Source organism: Herpailurus yagouaroundi, unplaced genomic scaffold (assembly GCF_014898765.1).
Source record: "Herpailurus yagouaroundi ecotype Mexico unplaced genomic scaffold, PumYag 166, whole genome shotgun sequence".
NCBI lineage: Eukaryota > Metazoa > Chordata > Mammalia > Carnivora > Felidae > Herpailurus > Herpailurus yagouaroundi.
The window spans coordinates 14,127,790-14,145,066 of NW_024412407.1; the positions used below are offsets into that span (position 1 = coordinate 14,127,790).

Below are 17,277 nucleotides of genomic sequence, written 5' to 3' on the forward strand. Positions count from 1 at the left end.
GGGCAGAGAGAGAGGGAGACACAGAACCGGAAGCAGGCTCCAGGCTCTGAGCCATCAGCCCAGAGCCCGACGCGGGGCTTGAACTCACGAACCGTGAGATCATGACCTGAACTGAAGTCGGACGCTTAACCGACTGAGCCACCCAGGTGCCCCATGCTTTTTGTTTTTAAATATCATCTATAACATTCAGACAAGGCAGTACATAAATATTAGAAATAACCTATTTCTGTTTATATATTGCAGTATATACAGAATTTAAATCCTGTATAAAGATATGAATTTGCAACTGGAGCCTCAATAGATAGAAAAATGCAAAAATATTGAGCATCACTAACAAATACACATGTATTTCTGTTTTCAGTAACAGTACTTGTTCAGGATAATGCAATAATAGATCTTTTATCTATTTTATCTTAATAAAAGCATTTTAATGAACTTTGGAAATTGAAACATTTCAATATCTGAACTTTCTCCCTTTCTGGTTCCCCTGGTCCAAGAATGAGACCCTGACTGGGCCCAACAGCCCCCTCAACTGAGGTTACTAACATTGAGTGGATGTGTTACTGTAGATGGTTTCCATGTCCCAAGAGGTGCTCTTGTCTTCTGTCACTCTGTTGATAGCCACACCTGTATAGCTAAAAGGTCTGCCATGACCAACTCTGGATATAGTTTTCTTTTTTGGTGGGGAAGTCATGGTTGATGGCTGAAGCAGTCTGCTTCACATCAGTTTGTGTCCATGTCAAGAAAAATGACAAGTTCAATGTGTGGATGGGGAGACAGGAGGACTGAGACATATATGTAGGCAGTCAGAGGTCAAAAGGAAACATCACCTTGCCCCCACAGATCTTCGGCATTCCAGATTTTATCCCAGGTTTCTATGTTTCTGGGGGTTGGAAGTCACTAGTTGCACCTTGTAGAGAGGCTCACCTTTGAAGAACACGTTATGTAACATCTATGAGTGATCAAATGGGCATTTTGTGTTAAAGGACTGTAATGTGCTTGTGTGGGCATTATTGGAAGGTCACTAACATAACATTCTATTATCTTATCTGCAAGCTTATGTAACTCTTTTAGAAACTCTTACTGGTTTCATTATTTCTTCTTATTTATTGCTAACCTGATGAGTCATTTAGCCATGAGACTTGAAGAACCGGAGTCTCTAACTCATGTTTCATCACGTAATGTTTTTTGGGGGGTTATTTGTATTTGCTTTGTATATTTCTAAAAAAAGCCTCTTTCAATTCTTGTATGTGTATAATAGGGTAGGTATAAAGAAATTTAAATGTCACTTTCTAAAAAATGCTAATAGCCAGGGGAAAGAGGGTGACATGATCACTTATTACATTTGTGATGCTCATTTGATAAAAATTATCATTTGTTTGCAAGAGGTGCAGCTTTTCCTGGTTTTGAAACATAAGCTCCAGTTTGCTCCATTAGTCCTTATGGGACAGACATTGTGATGTAGGAGGGTCAGCTCATCAACAGATTTTGTAAAACAGTATAACTTGATTTCTTTCTTTCACATTATGATTAAAGGTCAGTTTCAAAAAAAATTTTTGTGTGTATAACGTTCTGAAGGATATACAATTAATTCTCCTTTAAAATTTTTTGAGATCTAAAATTGACCTTATAGTACTATGCCATAAGATTGACCTTCACTTACTATTTAGATAGTAGAAATTTTGTCTTTGGATCAAGGCTGCCTGTCAGAAAGTTGTGTATTCCACATAACTTTGGCCCATCAGCAATTTGCCTTTTCTCAACTAACAGAATATTACTACATCACTGGTTTGCAAGGAGAATGAAAAATAGCTTTATGATACCCTTTCCTAAAGCAGTCGTGTAATCCTAATCTATGCTATTACCATTATTAATACCTTTTAAAGTCTCTCCTATGTTTATCTTCCTTAGAAAACTTCAAACCCTCCAAGGCAAGGGATTGTGTTACATTCTAGAAGTTTTGAGAACCTAGGAGAGTGCCTGGTTTGTGGCATGTGCTCAACAATTTTGTTGTGTAATAGAATAAATTAATGAAGGTAATTCTTTGAAAACTTTTACATGAAATTCCATAATCCCATTCATTCATTCTGTTTAACAGTGCATGCTATTTGGAAATTTTATTTTTGTTACTCTTTTGGCCCGTTTCATCACCTGTATTCATTTGTGATAGGCAATATCTGATTCTTTATGTTCGAAATCAAGCAGTAGAGTGATGGACAGTTCAGGCTTTGGAGTCAGATGGGGGGGTGAGTTGTAGCTCTGCCGCATTTTAAATATGGATTATTGAATATATTAACCTCACTTTTATTCCTGCATTTGTAGAATGGGTGTGAGGTAGAACCCACTTCACAAAGTGGTTTGTGAAGATTGACCATATAAATGAAGTACTTAGCCTGGCACATAATTAGTGCTCGATGAAACAAGTTTTATCATAGTTGATATTCAGATAGTTGACTTTCCCTTCATGCTAAATAAGCCTAATTTCTTTAACCTGATTAATCAAAGTCTAGTTATCCAGTAGTTCAATTCTCCTTAATTTTAGTTAGTTGAAGAAATGTTTATAGCCTAGGGAAAATGCAAGTAGTAGACTACTATCATCTAGTTAATAATGCCATCTGGTTGCTAGGTTAAATTGTGCCTTGTATTATTAATTATGGGAATTCCTGTTTTTTTTTTTTTTTGCTTTGATATCTTTAAAATGTTACACTTGTTGAAGAAATCAGATTTCTTTTTATTTCAGATTAAATTCATTTTGTGGTCATATGCAGAATTTCAGCAAATTTTATTTATAGACCTTTACATCCCCGTGGAGCTAAAATAAACAAAGTGAATTTTGCAAGATTGTGGTTTCAATACCCTGAATGTCATTAAGTCCCAAAAATAAAGAGTGCTGGCTTAGATGTCAGAAGTCCTTCATTCTTATTTTTATTCCCTTGGTTATTAATTTGTGACCTTGGGCAAGCCATTTAACTTCACTCTTATTCATTTTTCTCATCTTTTCCTGCCTTCTCTACCTCACAGAATCTTCATGAGGCTGAAATGAGAACATATTTGAGGATGGTAAAAACTGTAGAAATCTATGGCTCTTTTGTGTTAAGGCAGTGTTTTGTGATGTTAATTTTATACACAAGATCATAACGTAGTCTGAGGCAATGAAAACATGTCTGTTCACCTGACTTTTTATACCAGATCAGTGTCAGAAATATTCAGGAACTGCATTTAATGATTTTTTTATAGTTTCCTTTGAAAGAAAACTTGCAGAGTCATCACATAATAGCTTGTTATTTGTGTCCCCTCCACAGAGTTTGCTGCTACTCAAGCATTGTAGTTCTTTTAGATGAAGGCCCAGCCTAAGTAAACGGGAAAGTCAGCAGATAGAGCTGCAGGAACTTTTTGAAAACAGTTGAACATACCAGTGTTTGTCCTTTTAGTTTGTGAGCCCAAAAGACCTCTGTTTCCTCAGCCGTGTTGATATTTACGTATGTTAACATAATTACTCCTAAATGGCCATGCAATGGCTGCATTGTTTCCTTTCTTGACAAGGACCTGGAGATTTTGAACCTTGAAGAATGCATTGCAGCCTGCGTATGGAGCTGTTTTCCTTTTAGCATTTCTTAGTTCTTAGGGTTCCACTGAGATCAAGTGGACGTGGAGTGTTATGGGCTAAATTTTGTGTCCCTCCAAAATTCGTATGTTCACTTCTTAACCTCTACGACCTGAGAATATGATTACATTTGGAGATAGGGCAGAGGTAACTAAGGGCCACCCATGTGGGGGGCGGTACCCCACTCTGACTGATGTCCTGAGGAGAAGAGGATGAGATCTAGGGATGAGCTTGCACAGATGAAAGACCATGTGGAGACACTCAGAGAGGAGGCAGCCACCAACAAGTCAAGGAGAGAGGCCTCCAGAGACGCCAAGCCTACGACACCTTGATCTTGGACTTCCGGCCTTCAGAACAGTGAGAAAATTCTGTTGTGGAAGCCTCCCAGTCTGTGGTATTTTGTTGTGGCAGCTCTAGCAAACAAATAGATCCTGGATGCTGGGCGTTCTCCACTGGGAGTGTAAGAAACTCTACTAGGAGCCTTAAAAAGCCTCCATAATCCACGTATAAATAGAGTTTGAATTTGAATGTAGTAGAGGTTCACAGATTTTACAGTTTGTAAATTCATTTTTTTAAAAGGTAGAAGTGATGGCAAAGCTGCTTTTAAGCAGAGAAAAGACAAAGAGGACAGTATTTGAGATGGTTTACTCGAAAGCTTACTTTTAGGGGCACCTGGGTGGCTCAGTTGGTTGAGCATCCAACTTGGTAGCAGCTCATGTGGTGATCTCATGGTTTCATGGGTTCAAACCCCGTGTCATGCCCTGGGCAGTGACTACATGGAGTGTGCTTCAGATTCTCTCTGTCTCCTGCTCTCTCTGCCCCTCCCCTGCTTGCACTCTCTCTCTCAAAATAAATAAATAAACTTCAAGGAAAAAAAACGCTTTTACGCTTGGGATGCCTGGATGGCTCAGTCGGTTAAATGTCCGACTTTGGCTCAGGTCGTGATCTCACGGTCTGTGAGTTCGAGCCCCGCGTCGGGCTCTGTGCTGACAGCTCAGAGCCTGGAGCCTGCTTTGGATTCTGTCTCCCTCTGTCTCTGCCCCTCCCCTGCTTGTGCTGTCTCTCTCTTTCTCTCTCTCTCTCTCTCTCAAAAATAAACCTTAAAAAATTAAAAAAAGCTTTTACTTCTTTCATAGTTTGATATACTTTTTTACTTTAAAATTATAGAGGAATTGATACACATGGCTTAACATTTCTTTAAGAAACATACCCAAGGTAAGTTCTTTTGGTGGTTTTTTGTTGATTTTAAATCCTTACATTTCCCATATTAGTAACTCAAAACAAGTGTTTTGATGTTAATATAAATGAAATGGTCTAAATTACATACGAAATTTTGGTGTGGGGGGGAATTCTCCACTTCCTTCATTAACGATTTATACTTGGCTTAATTTTGATTTTCAAATATTGAATCCTATTCATATACCTGTTCACTGAAATGGCCATTTTTTTTTAAAGGAAACATTTAAAAAATTTTTTTTAACGTTTATTTATTTTTTTGGGGACAGAGAGAGACAGAGCATGAACGGGGGAGGGGCAGAGAGAGAGGGAGACACAGAATCGGAAACAGACTCCAGGCTCTGAGTCATCAGCCCAGAGCCTGACGCGGGGCTCGAACTCACGGACGGCGAGATCGTGACCTGGCTGAAGTCGGACGCTTAACCGACTGCGCCACCCAGGCGCCCCTGAAATGGCCATTTTTGAAATACAATATTGATACTATCTTTACACACATAGTGCTGTACAATTTAAAAATGCTTGCACATGCACAGCATCATCCAGTCCTCCAAAAATCTTTTGGGGTTAGCATTATTCTGTTAATTTTCCAGGAAATGATTCCCAGAGAGATTAGGATACTTTCTCAGAGTCACACAGTGGTTTCACAGATCCCATATTTTCTGAGTCCCCATCCAGAGTTCTTCCTCTGTTTCTTAGACATGGGGACACCAAGCTCCATGGACTGAGAGATGCATTTTATGTGTGTGTGCACATGTGCCTGTTGTTTGTGTGTATTTCCCTTGTTTCTAGCTCTTCCCTTTGCTCTTCTGATAATTTTGTGGCAAGTATTTTACTATGTAGTGGTGATGTGCATGTTTTCTTTTTTCTTTTGGTACTTGTATGCACATGTGCACGTGTGTGTATGTTCAGTGATATCAAAATATAACTTGAAGCAGTGGAAAGATTTGTCATCTGTAAGCTTGGCTAGTAGGATGGGTGCAACTTCTGGCTGAAAGAAAAAAAAAAGATTTTAAGATGTCCATGACTGTTACGTCATATTTTAGTAGATACCAGAATCTGTTTATAATAGTTAAAGGCTAGGTCTCAAAATTTGTTTCTCTGGAAACACATCATTTGTAATCTTTAGCTCCTAAGGTAGACAACCTTTATGAGGGTTATGTGTTAGTATTCAGATCATTATTAAGCTAGCTCATTGTTCCTCAGGCCCAACACAAAATCCCTGTCTTTTCACGTTTCCTAGCAACTGACTCACACGTGGAGGATGCAGAAAGAACACCATCAGGGACTTGCTCTGCATTTCTCAAACAGCCTCTGAGAAATAGTACCCAGACTGCATTGTTTCTCTTCACTGTGTCTAGTAAAAGCTTGCCTTTTATGTTCATTAGATTCTAAGAGAGAATAGTCATAGAGGATGAACATGAAAAATTGAGTAGTGATGATGAAATATCAAAGCCAGATTATTGGAAATTTTCATCATTAGTAATATTTTTTTATAGCCATTGCTATTTATGTGTATCTTGAAATGATGGTTACTAAGGTAAGGAGATGAAATCAGTTCTGTTTTATACTTGAGAATTAAGGTAGTTATTATTATAAAGTTACTCCTCTTAGATGCTTAATAAGTACTTGTTCATAATTGTGAAATAAAATGCATCTTCAATTTTTCATTTCCTTAAAGGAAGGGAGGACACACACCTGTGTATTTTAAACCTTTAGACTGACAAATTGAAAAATGCTTTCTGAACTAAATGATACATTTCACTACATTTAAACAAAATGAACAAATAACTTCATCCCAATTTCTCTGTATGGAAATTGATAGTAATTTGGTGTTGAAGTTTTAGCACGTTTAAAATAGAAACTATGATTTTTATACTTTATTGTATTTTTATTTTCTTTTAATCTTACCGTTTAATTTGGGTGGCCTAAAATGTAAAATACAATGACATTTGCCTGTTAATAATACTAAGACATATATACTAGAAAAAAAGTGCCTTTCAGATGACAAGAATCTGAAGTTATGTCTCTTCTCTTAACTGTCCTTGTGCTGTTTGCTGTAACTGACCCTAGGAAAGGGGGCTGTGGAAGGAAAAGAGTGGTGAGGGAAGAGAAAGCAAGAGGAAAATGGAAGGAAAGATGAAGCATGAGTAAAAAAAAAAAAAAAAAAAATGGTTGTGAGGGCACCCGGGTGGCTCTGTCAGCGAAGCATCTGACTTCAGCTCAGGTCATGATCTCACAGTCCATGAGTTCGAGCCCCACGTTGAGCTCTGGGCTGACAGCTCGGAGCCTGGAGCCTGTTTCGGATTCTGCATCTCCCTCTTTCTCTGCCCCTCCCCTGCTCATGCTCTGTCTCTCTCTGTCTCAAAAATAGATAAAAACATTTAAAAAAATTAAAAATAAAAGGTTGTGACTAGTGAACGGTGGGGCAGTGGGACTGAGTGGAGCTGCTACGTCTTTCTCCCTACCACCTCTGTGAAAGTAGTGTTCTGCTGTTACTTGGCCAGGAATGAGCGTGTTTACCAGCCAGCACCCGCCAGGGTGCACTGGTGCTCTCCATGCAATACCCAGCATGAAGAAAGAATACAGGTAGAAAACATAATCGTGTGGGTCCTTGAGCATGAGTTGAGCACATTGTTTTCATGTCAAATGAAGACTTGGGCTAGATCAGTTCTTTCCTAAAAGCCAGTCTGGGGGCCTGTGCTGATCCATAGAGTTTTCTTGGGTTTTTAGCCAGCTTAAAAAACTAAGTATTTTATAGCTGGTTCATAATTTAGTCTTCATGGGGTTCAGATTTTTTAAATTTTTATTTTTTTTAATATTAAAAAAAATTTATGTTTATTTATTTATTTATTTTGAGAGAGTGTGTGTGTGTATAAGCAGGGAAGGGGCAGAGAGAAAGAGAGACAGAATCCCAAGCAGGCTCTGTGCCATCAGCACAGAGCATGATGTGGGGCTTTAACTCATGAACTGTGAGATCATGACCGGAGCCAGGATGAAGAGTCACATGCTTAACTGTGCCACCCAGGTACCCCTAAATTCTTTTTTCTGTTTTCTTTCTACTCACTGTATCCAACTGTACTTTGTACAACTGCTCTTTCTCATGGGAAAGCAGAGTTCTCAAATTCTGTTCCCCACTTAAAAAGATTTTTTTTGTCATGTTTTCATTATTTTTTGAGAGAGAGAGAGAGGGAGGGAGAGAAGGAGAGAGAGTGAAGGAAAGGAAGCGGGGGCCGGGCAGAGAGGGAGACAGAGGATCCAAAGTGGGCTCGGCGCTGATAGGCTGACAGCACTGAGCCCAGTATGGGACTCAGATGCTAAACCAACTAAGCCACCCAGGCACCTACCCCCCTCCATTTTTTACGTCCATTTGATTTTAACTTCAGTTTCATATCTGAATTAAGACTTCGCCCTTCACCTCAGATGAGCTAAGTGGCATTGTTGTCCAGCCAAATGATAGCTGTTTATGTCACTTGGTTGCTTTGCCTTACCCCTACCCTTCTCCCATTTTCCACCTTTCAATCCCACGGCCCTTAAGTCTCCACTTCTCCCTATTTCCTGCTTAAATATACACAGGGGGCTGGTTAGTAAGGATACTTCATAAATGCATGCCTAGCTAGGTAGACAATGAGATGTTGGTCTTTTCCATTCATGCGGGTACCTCTTATCTTTATGGGTGATTTTCCTGATCCCTATCTGTAGCCTTGAAATGTGAGGAGAGCCACCCCTCTCTTCTCACATGCACTTCTCTAAAATATATGTTACTTTATTGCTCCTTGGTCCACCACTGCTTTGGACACAGTTCAGGGACAAAAAAGAAATGTCCTACTCGCTATGATACTAGTTTTCACACATGAAGAAATTAGGCTGCCTAATAATCATTCTTTGTAAGTACTGCTCCTTAGAGTAAAAACTGCGTTAAATTCCCCCCCCCCTTTTTTTTTTAATGAAATGGTCACAGTAGATGACAGTTGGTTTATTTTTGTTTCTGATGGAAAAAAAAAATGAAAACTGCTAGTGTCTTATAGCTCACAATACTGACTTGGTAAGTCCAAATATTCTTTAGACATCATTTTCCTCTTTGGTTTTGATTTTGCTTAAGATCTGAATGAGGTACATCCACTATTACCTTAATGGTGATTTTAAAAGGAGAGAAACAACTGTGGCAGGGATTACAGCTTTATCTAAAACACTGACCGTCACTGAGCTTCCCAGGTGTCTGGCTTGTCTAGCTTCCAGCCTCAGCAGTGGAAACATTTGTGACCTTGTTCAGGGCCGGCTAGTATGGGGAGCGGAGCAGAGGGAGGGAGACAGGCCTTTGTGTGGGTGGGGAAGGCAGTGGCGAAGCACCCTTTCTTCACAAAGCTAGTAAGGGAGCTGCTGTTGCCTGAAGAACCCGAACCTGAGGGGAGAGAGGGTTCCATCTAGCATTACGCAGCATTCTTCATAACTACCTGCAGTGATTGGCAGGGAATCAAAACAGGTTGTAGTTCCTTAGCCAGTGAAACAGTATTTTACAACGTTATAAACACAGAAAAGGGGTTGTTGAATGATGCCGACAGCTGTTTATGAAATGTATAGCTAAACAAATGCATAAATGAATTAAAAGAATGAGTGAATTTTACGGGTGAGAGACGGAAGGTGGGATGGGGGAGGGAGAAGTGGAAGGATGTTGTTGCAATGATGAGAAAAGAGAAGAGACTTGGACCTCTATGCCTAGGTTTGTAAATTTAATACAGTCGAGACTAATTTGAGTGTGTGTGGAGTTTGGGTGTTTAAGAAGCACTAGTATTTTGGAATTTACTACAGCTTATATTATAGAGACATTTGGCATTGCTTAAAGTCTGTAAACTGATCGTGCAATGCCTGCAAGAAATGTGGATGAGGATGTAATAAAGTATTCCTTGCAGAGCTGCCACTAGGGGGCGACATAAAGCCCAGTGTCACTTCTTGGCATATTGCGGGTATCTCTCTGCCTTCTTTGCCCTGTTTCTTGTAGCACTGTATCATCACAGCTACCATTTCCCAGACTTCATGCTTCTCTGGCATGTGCTGAGATACTTTTCCTAGAATATGCTAAAACCAGACATGAGAATAATGACACAATTCAACTTGTACTTTTGATACTGTTGAGAACTCAATCAGAGAGGGGGCGTCTGAGTGGCTCACTTGGTTAAGCACCGACTTTGGCTCAGGTCATGATCTTGTGGTTCGTGAGTTCAAGCCCCATGTCAGGCTCTGTGCTGACCCCTCAGAGCCTGGAGCCTGTTTCAGATTCTGTGTCTCCCAGCCTCTCTGTCCCTCCCCTGCTTGCTCTCTGTCTCTTTCTCAAAAATGAATAAACATTAAAAAATATTTATAAAAGAAAAAGACCTCAGTCAGGGAGAAATCCACTGCTAAAAACAGGTGCCAGAAGTTAAAGTCTTAACTCCTTATGAAAAATAATCATTTATTTATAATTTGAATTTTATTTATACATTCATTGAGCATTTATTGGGTACTCTGAGTGCTTGGACCTATCAGACCCTAGGGATACTATGGAGAAAAGAGGTAAAGTCTCTCTCCATAAATTGACTATTGTTGATAATGCGGTTATAAACACTGGGGTGCATGTATCCCTTCAAATCTGTATTTTTGTTATCTTTTGGGTAAATACTTAATAGTGCAATTGCTGAATCATAGGATAGTTCTTTTTTGTTGTTGTTTCTTGAAGACAGTGCTCTGATTTTAAAAAGATAACCAAAGAGAAAAAAAACAGTTTTCAACATCTAGAACTTCAGAGTTCCATGGAATATTCAATGGACTATGGCCATTCTGGAATATTTCTCAAATATTATCTTTCACTATCTGAAATTGTCTTTCCTATATTAATTTTCTTGTAGATTTCTCATCTTCCCATTAAAAAGTGAAATCCCATTAAAAAGTGAAAAGAGAAGAGACTTTACCTCTTCTTTGATCTACTTTGATCTTGATCATCTACTTGATAGACGCCAAGGTCTGTCAAAGAAGATGTGATACACACACACACACACACACACACACACACACACACACACAATGGAATATTACTTAGCCATTAAAAAGAATGAGAACTTGCCATTTGCCATGATATGGATGGAGCTATAATGTGTTACGCTAAGTGAAATAAGTCAATTAGAGAAAGACAAATAGCATGTGATTTCAGTCACATGTGGAATTTAAGAAACAAAACAGATGCACATATTAGAATTAGGGGGGAGAGAAGAGAGGGAAACAAACCACAAGAGACTCTTAATGATAGAGAACAAGCTATGGGTTGAAGGAGGGAGGATGGAGGGAGATGGGCTAGGTGGGTGATGGGGACTAAGCACTTGTGATGAGCACTGGGTGTTGCATGTAAGTGATGAATCACTGAATTCTACTCCTGAAACCAGTATTGCACTGTATATTAACTAAAATTTAAATAAAAAATAAAATTTTTAAAATTTTAAAATGCTTAAAAATAAAATTAGAGAGCTCTAGTCCCATCATATAGGGAAAATACTAGGAGAATGAAATTGAACACTTGCGGCAAAAAAAAAAAAAAATAGTCAAGGAAACAATAAACAGGTTACTGAGAGCAAGTTTACCTTATTTAGAGCTTAATGTATTTTGTGGTAATTTTTCATCTGTAAAATTTTATGAGGACTATGGAAATTTTCTTATATTTTTTAAATTAAAAAAGTGTTTTTATTCTTTATTTTTGAGAGAGAAAGAGAGAGCACCAGCAGAGGAGAGGCAGAGAGAGGGACACACAGAATCGGAAGCAGGCTCCAGGCTCTGAGCTGTCAGTACAGAACCTGCACAGGTTTTGAACCCACAAACACAAGATCATGACCTGAGCTGAAGTCAGATGCTTAACTGACTAAACCACCCAGGAGCCCCAATTTTCTTATGGTTAATCCATACCCTGACCTTTTTCTGAATCTTGGGGAGTAATTTCTTTTGGGGGGAATTTTCTCAGCTAGCAAGTTAATAGTCTCCCTTATGATTATTTTTTTTTTTAAGAGAGACAGGGAGAGAGAGAATCCCAAGCAGGCTCAGTGCTGTCAGCGCAGAGACTGACACGGTGCTTGAACTTACAGACCATGACACAACAACCTGAGCAGAAATCAGGAGTCGGATACTTAATTGACTGAGCCCCCCAGGTGCCCCCATCCGTATAATGTATTCTTGTGCTTCAAGATTTTGTGGAAAATGTGCATATGGCAGTGATATTTTTAGTCTTTTCCATGTCAGACAATCCTGAGTCTTCTTTCAAGACCTAGTTTCAATGTCATCTGTTTTGTGTAAATGCATCTGTGGCACTTCCTATAACCAGCCAGATCATGACATCCGTCTTTGATCATTCATTCATTCATTCAGAAAATATTTTTGATTGGCCATTACTTATGAGGCACAGTTCGGGGCCCTGAAGATTTAGCAGTCAATGAAAGGAGGTCCTCTTAAAGTTTTCTTTCTCATGAGGAGAGGTGCCAAATGAACACATAAACTGATGAGTGACAGGTGGTGATAAGGTTAATGAATAACGGTGATAAAAATTAATGAGCAGATGAGAGCTGGTAGATGGCAGTGGGACAGAGGGCTTATACTCTTACCAGTTGATCCAGGAAGGTCAGAGAGGTGGTACGGCTAAAATAAGTGAGGAGAGTAAAAGCAGGCAGCATAGCTAAAGCGGAATTGCTTGGGGAACTTTAGGAGGTAAGGTCAGAAGGGCGGGTTAGGTCGGGACTGAAAGGGCTTAGGCTTTAAAGCCACTGGAAGTTTGTGAGCAGAGGACCCACCTGGCAGAGTTGGGTTTATAAAGGCTCCTCTGGCTCCTTTGTTCAGAATAGACTTAAGCGAGACAGTGGTTGGATCAGGTCCCTTAAATTGGGGGCTGTGAGAATAATCCAGGAACAAGAGGCCTAGGCCTACATGATGGCCATGGGGAGAGTGACAAGTGGTAGAGTGTATTGTTGACATGCTTACTTATGCATTGGAAGTGATGTACATGAGAAACTGAGGAATTGAAGGTGACCTGTGGTTTTTGCCTTGAGCATCCGGAAGGATGGGGTAGCTGTTAATTGAGAAACACTGTGGGAGAAGCAGGTTCTGCTTTTGGGCAAGGAAGTTAGGAGTTTACTTTGTACCTGGTGTGAGATGCCCACAGATGTACAGGTGGAGAAATTGCAGACAGTTGGATGAGCAAATTTTTGGTTCAGGAGACAGGGTATATTTAGAAATGTGAATTTGGGAATCATTGGTGTATAGATGGTATTTGAGACCATGACCTTTTATACATGTGTCGATTATAGCACTTCACTTTATCATTGTTGATATATCTGTCTGTCTGGGTTAAGATCTTTCAGTACAGAGACTGAATTTTACTTGACATTTTAATATTTTGTTCATGGCAGCCTGGCCGTGGTATGAAGCTGGAGATTTTCGTTGGGGGTGTGAGCAACTGGGTTTACTTACAGCCTTATCCAGGGAAAGACATTTTTACTAAAACTAAAAAGCTACTGAAGTGGGAAATCAGGTTGTTAAATGTACAGTTTATGGTCAAAGCTTAAAGATTTTATCATCTGGAAGTATCTTGTTCTCAATTGCAGTTACCCTTGTGCCTCTAAGAAATACGTTCCTTTGGGTAGCCCAGCTGAGTACAGTCATAACATAGGTGTAAGTGGCAGCTTTAATCCAGACTGATGCTCTGGAGAAATAAACCTCCTGTAAACTTAGAGCTATAGCCTGTTGGCTAGTACCATAGATAAGCCTGAGATTTATGCTCTTTGAAATTGGTTGGCTTGGTGATTATGACCTGACCTGGTGTCGCCCCTTCCTTTTTTTTTTTTTTTTTTTTTTTTTTTTTTTTTTTTTTTTGTCCGCTGTGAATTAAATAAAGAAATTGAGAGTATTTAGAAACTTTGGGGTACCTGGGTGACTCAGTTAGTTAAGTGTCCGACTTCAGCTCAGGTCATGATCTCACGGTCTATGAGTTTGAGACCTGCATGGGGCTCCGTGTTGCGATCTCTGTGTGTTGTGTTGCGGCTCAGGTTGCGATCTCACGGTTTGTGAGTTTGAGCTCCGCGTCGGGCTCTGTGCTGACAGCTCAGAGCCTGGAGCCTGCTTCGGATTCTGTGGCGCCCTCTCTCTCTGCCCCTCTCCCACTTGCTCTCACGCTTGCTCGCCCTCTCTCAATAAAAATGAAACATTAAAAAAATAAAAACTCGTATAGCAGTGGACAGTAATTTTATGTCTATTGAATCTCATTAAACAGTGCTTGTATTTTTTTCATTTTATTTTTCTAGTAATTCATTTTATTGTATTTAACAAAATATCAGTCTGCAACAAACTGAATTTTTATTTATTTATTTATTTATTTTTATTTATTTTTTTTTATTTATATATGAAATTTATTGTCAAATTGGTTTCCATACAACACCCAGTGCTCATCCCAAAAGGTGCCCTCCTCAATACCCATCACCCACCCTCTCCTCCCTCCCACCCCCCATCAACCCTCAGTTTGCTCTCAGTTCTCAACAGTCTCTTATGCTTTGGCTCTCTCCCACTCTAACCTCTTTTTTTTTTTTTTTTCCTTCCCCTCCCCCATGGGTTCCTGTTGAGTTTCTCAGGATCCACATAAGAGTGAAACCATATGGTATCTGTCTTTCTCTGTATGGCTTATTTCACTTAGCATCACACTCTCCAGTTCCATCCACGTTGCTACAAAAGGCCATATTTCATTTTTTCTCATTGCCACGTAGTATTCCATAGTGTATATAAACCACAATTTCTTTATCCATTCATCCGTTGATGGACATTTAGGCTCTTTCCATAATTTGGCTATTGTTGAGAGTGCTGCTATGAACATTGGGGTACAAGTGCCCCTATGCATCAGTACTCCTGTGTCCCTTGGATAAATTCCTAGCAGTGCTATTGCTGGGTCATAGGGTAGGTCTATTTTTAATTTTCTGAGGAACCTCCACACTGCTTTCCAGAGCGGCTGCACCAATTTGCATTCCCACCAACAGTGCAAGAGGGTTCCCGTTTCTCCACATCCTCTCCAGCATCTATAGTCTCCTGATTTGTTCATTTTGGCCACTCTGACTGGCGTGAGGTGATACCTGAGTGTGGTTTTGATTTGTATTTCCCTGATAAGGAGCGACGCTGAACATCTTTTCATGTGCCTGTTGGCCATCCGGATGTCTTCTTTAGAGAAGTGTCTATTCATGTTTTCTGCCCATTTCTTCACTGGGTTATTTGCTTTTCGGGTGTGGAGTTTGGTGAGCTCTTTATAGATTTTGGAGACTAGCCCTTTGCCGGTATGTCATTTGCAAAGATCTTTTCCCATTCCGTTGGTTGCCTTTTAGTTTTGTTGGTTGTTTCCTTTGCTGTGCAGAAGCTTTTTATCTTCATAAGGTCCCAGTAATTCACTTTTGCTTTTAATTCCCTTGCCTTTGGGGATGTGTCGAGTAAGAGATTGCTACGGCTGAGGTCAGAGAGGTCTTTTCCTGCTTTCTCCTCTAGGGTTTTGATGGTTTCCTGTCTCACATTCAGGTCCTTTATCCATTTTGAGTTTATTTTTGTGAATGGTGTGAGAAAGTGGTCTAGTTTCAACCTTCTGCATGTTGCTGTCCAGTTCTCCCAGCACCATTTGTTAAAGAGACTGTCTTTTTTCCATTGGATGTTCTTTCCTGCTTTGTCAAAGATGAGTTGGCCATACGTTTGTGGGTCTAGTTCTGGGGTTTCTATTCTATTCCATTGGTCTATGTGTCTGTTTTTGTGCCAATACCATGCTGTCTTGATGATGACAGCTTTGTAGTAGAGGCTAAAGTCTGGGATTGTGATGCCTCCTGCTTTGGTCTTCTTCTTCAAAATTACTTTGGCTATTCGGGGCCTTTTGTGGTTCCATATGAAATTAGGATTGCTTGTTCTAGTTTCGAGAAGAATGCTGGTGCAATTTTGATTGGGATTGCATTGAATGTGTAGATAGCTTTGGGTAGTATTGACATTTTGACAATATTTATTCTTCCAATCCATGAGCAGGGAATGTCTTTCCATTTCTTTAAATCTTCTTCAATTACCTTCATAAGCTTTCGATAGTTTTCAGCATACAGATCCTTTACATCTTTGGTTAGATTTATTCCTAGGTATTTTATGCTTCTTGGTGCAATTGTGAATGGGATCAGTTTCCTTATTTGTCTTTCTGTTACTTCATTGTTAGTGTATAAGAATGCTACTGATTTCTGTACATTGATTTTGTATCCTGCAACTTTGCTGAATTCATGTATCAGTTCTAGCAGACTTTTGGTGGAGTCTGTCGGATTTTCCATGTATAATATCATGTCATCTGCAAAAAGCGAAAGCTTGACTTCATCTTTGCCAATGTTGATGCCTTTGATTTCCTTTTGTTGTCTGATTGCTGATGCTAGAACTTCCAGCACTATGTTAAACAACAGCGGTGAAAGTGGGCATCCCTGTCGTGTTCCTGATCTCAGGGAAAAAGCTCTCAGTTTTTCCCCGTTGAGGATGATGTTAGCTGTGGGCTTTTCATAAATGGCTTTTATGATCTTTAAGTATGTTCCTTCTATCCCAACTTTCTCAAGGGTTTTTATTAAGAAAGGGTGCTGGATTTTGTCAAAGGCCTTTTCTGCATCGATTGACAGGATCATATGGTTTTTCTCTTTTTTTTTGTTAATGTGATGTATCACGTTGATTGATTTGCGAATGTTGAACCAGCCCTGCATCCCAGGAATGAATCCCACTTGATCATGGTGAACAATTCTTTTTATATGCCGTTGAATTCGATTTGCTAGTATCTTATTGAGAATTTTGGCATCCGTATTCATCAGGGATATTGGCCTGTAGTTCTCTTTTTTTACTGGGTCTCTGTCTGGTTTAGGAATCAAAGTAATACTGGCTTCATAGAATGAGTCTGGAAGTTTTCCTTCCCTTTCTATTTCTTGGAATAGCTTGAGAAGGATAGGTATTATCTCTGCTTTAAACGTCTGGTAGAACTCCCCTGGGAAGCCATCTGGTCCTGGACTCTTATTTGTTGGGAGATTTTTGATAACCGATTCAATTTCTTCGCTGGTGATGGGTCTGTTCAAGCTTTCTATTTCCTCCTGATTGAGTTTTGGAAGAGTGTGGGTGTTCAGGAATTTGTCCATTTCTTCCAGGTTGTCCAATTTGTTGCCATATAATTTTTCATAGTATTCCCTGATAATTGTTTGTATCTCTGAGGGATTGGTTGTAATAATTCCATTTTCATTCATGATTTTATCTATTTGGGTCATCTCCCGTTTCTTTTGGAGAAGCCTGGCTAGAGGTTTGTCAATTTTGTTTATTTTTTCAAAAAACCAACTCTTGGTTTCGTTGATCTGCTCTACAGTTTTTTTAGATTCTATATTGTTTATTTCTGCTCTGATCTTTATTATTTC

General features: G+C 39.5%; 1 protein-coding gene and 1 non-coding gene across 2 annotated transcripts in view; one reads left to right on the forward strand and one right to left on the reverse strand.

Annotated features, from left to right (window-relative positions):
* SLC2A13 (solute carrier family 2 member 13) overlaps positions 1-17,277 on the forward strand; it is a 392,282-nt gene that overhangs the window by 125,272 nt on the left and 249,733 nt on the right. The window lies entirely within an intron of this gene.
* Positions 795-934, reverse strand: LOC121039129 (small nucleolar RNA SNORA67). The gene has a single exon (XR_005794645.1). It is a non-coding gene; the product is annotated as a small nucleolar RNA SNORA67 (small nucleolar RNA).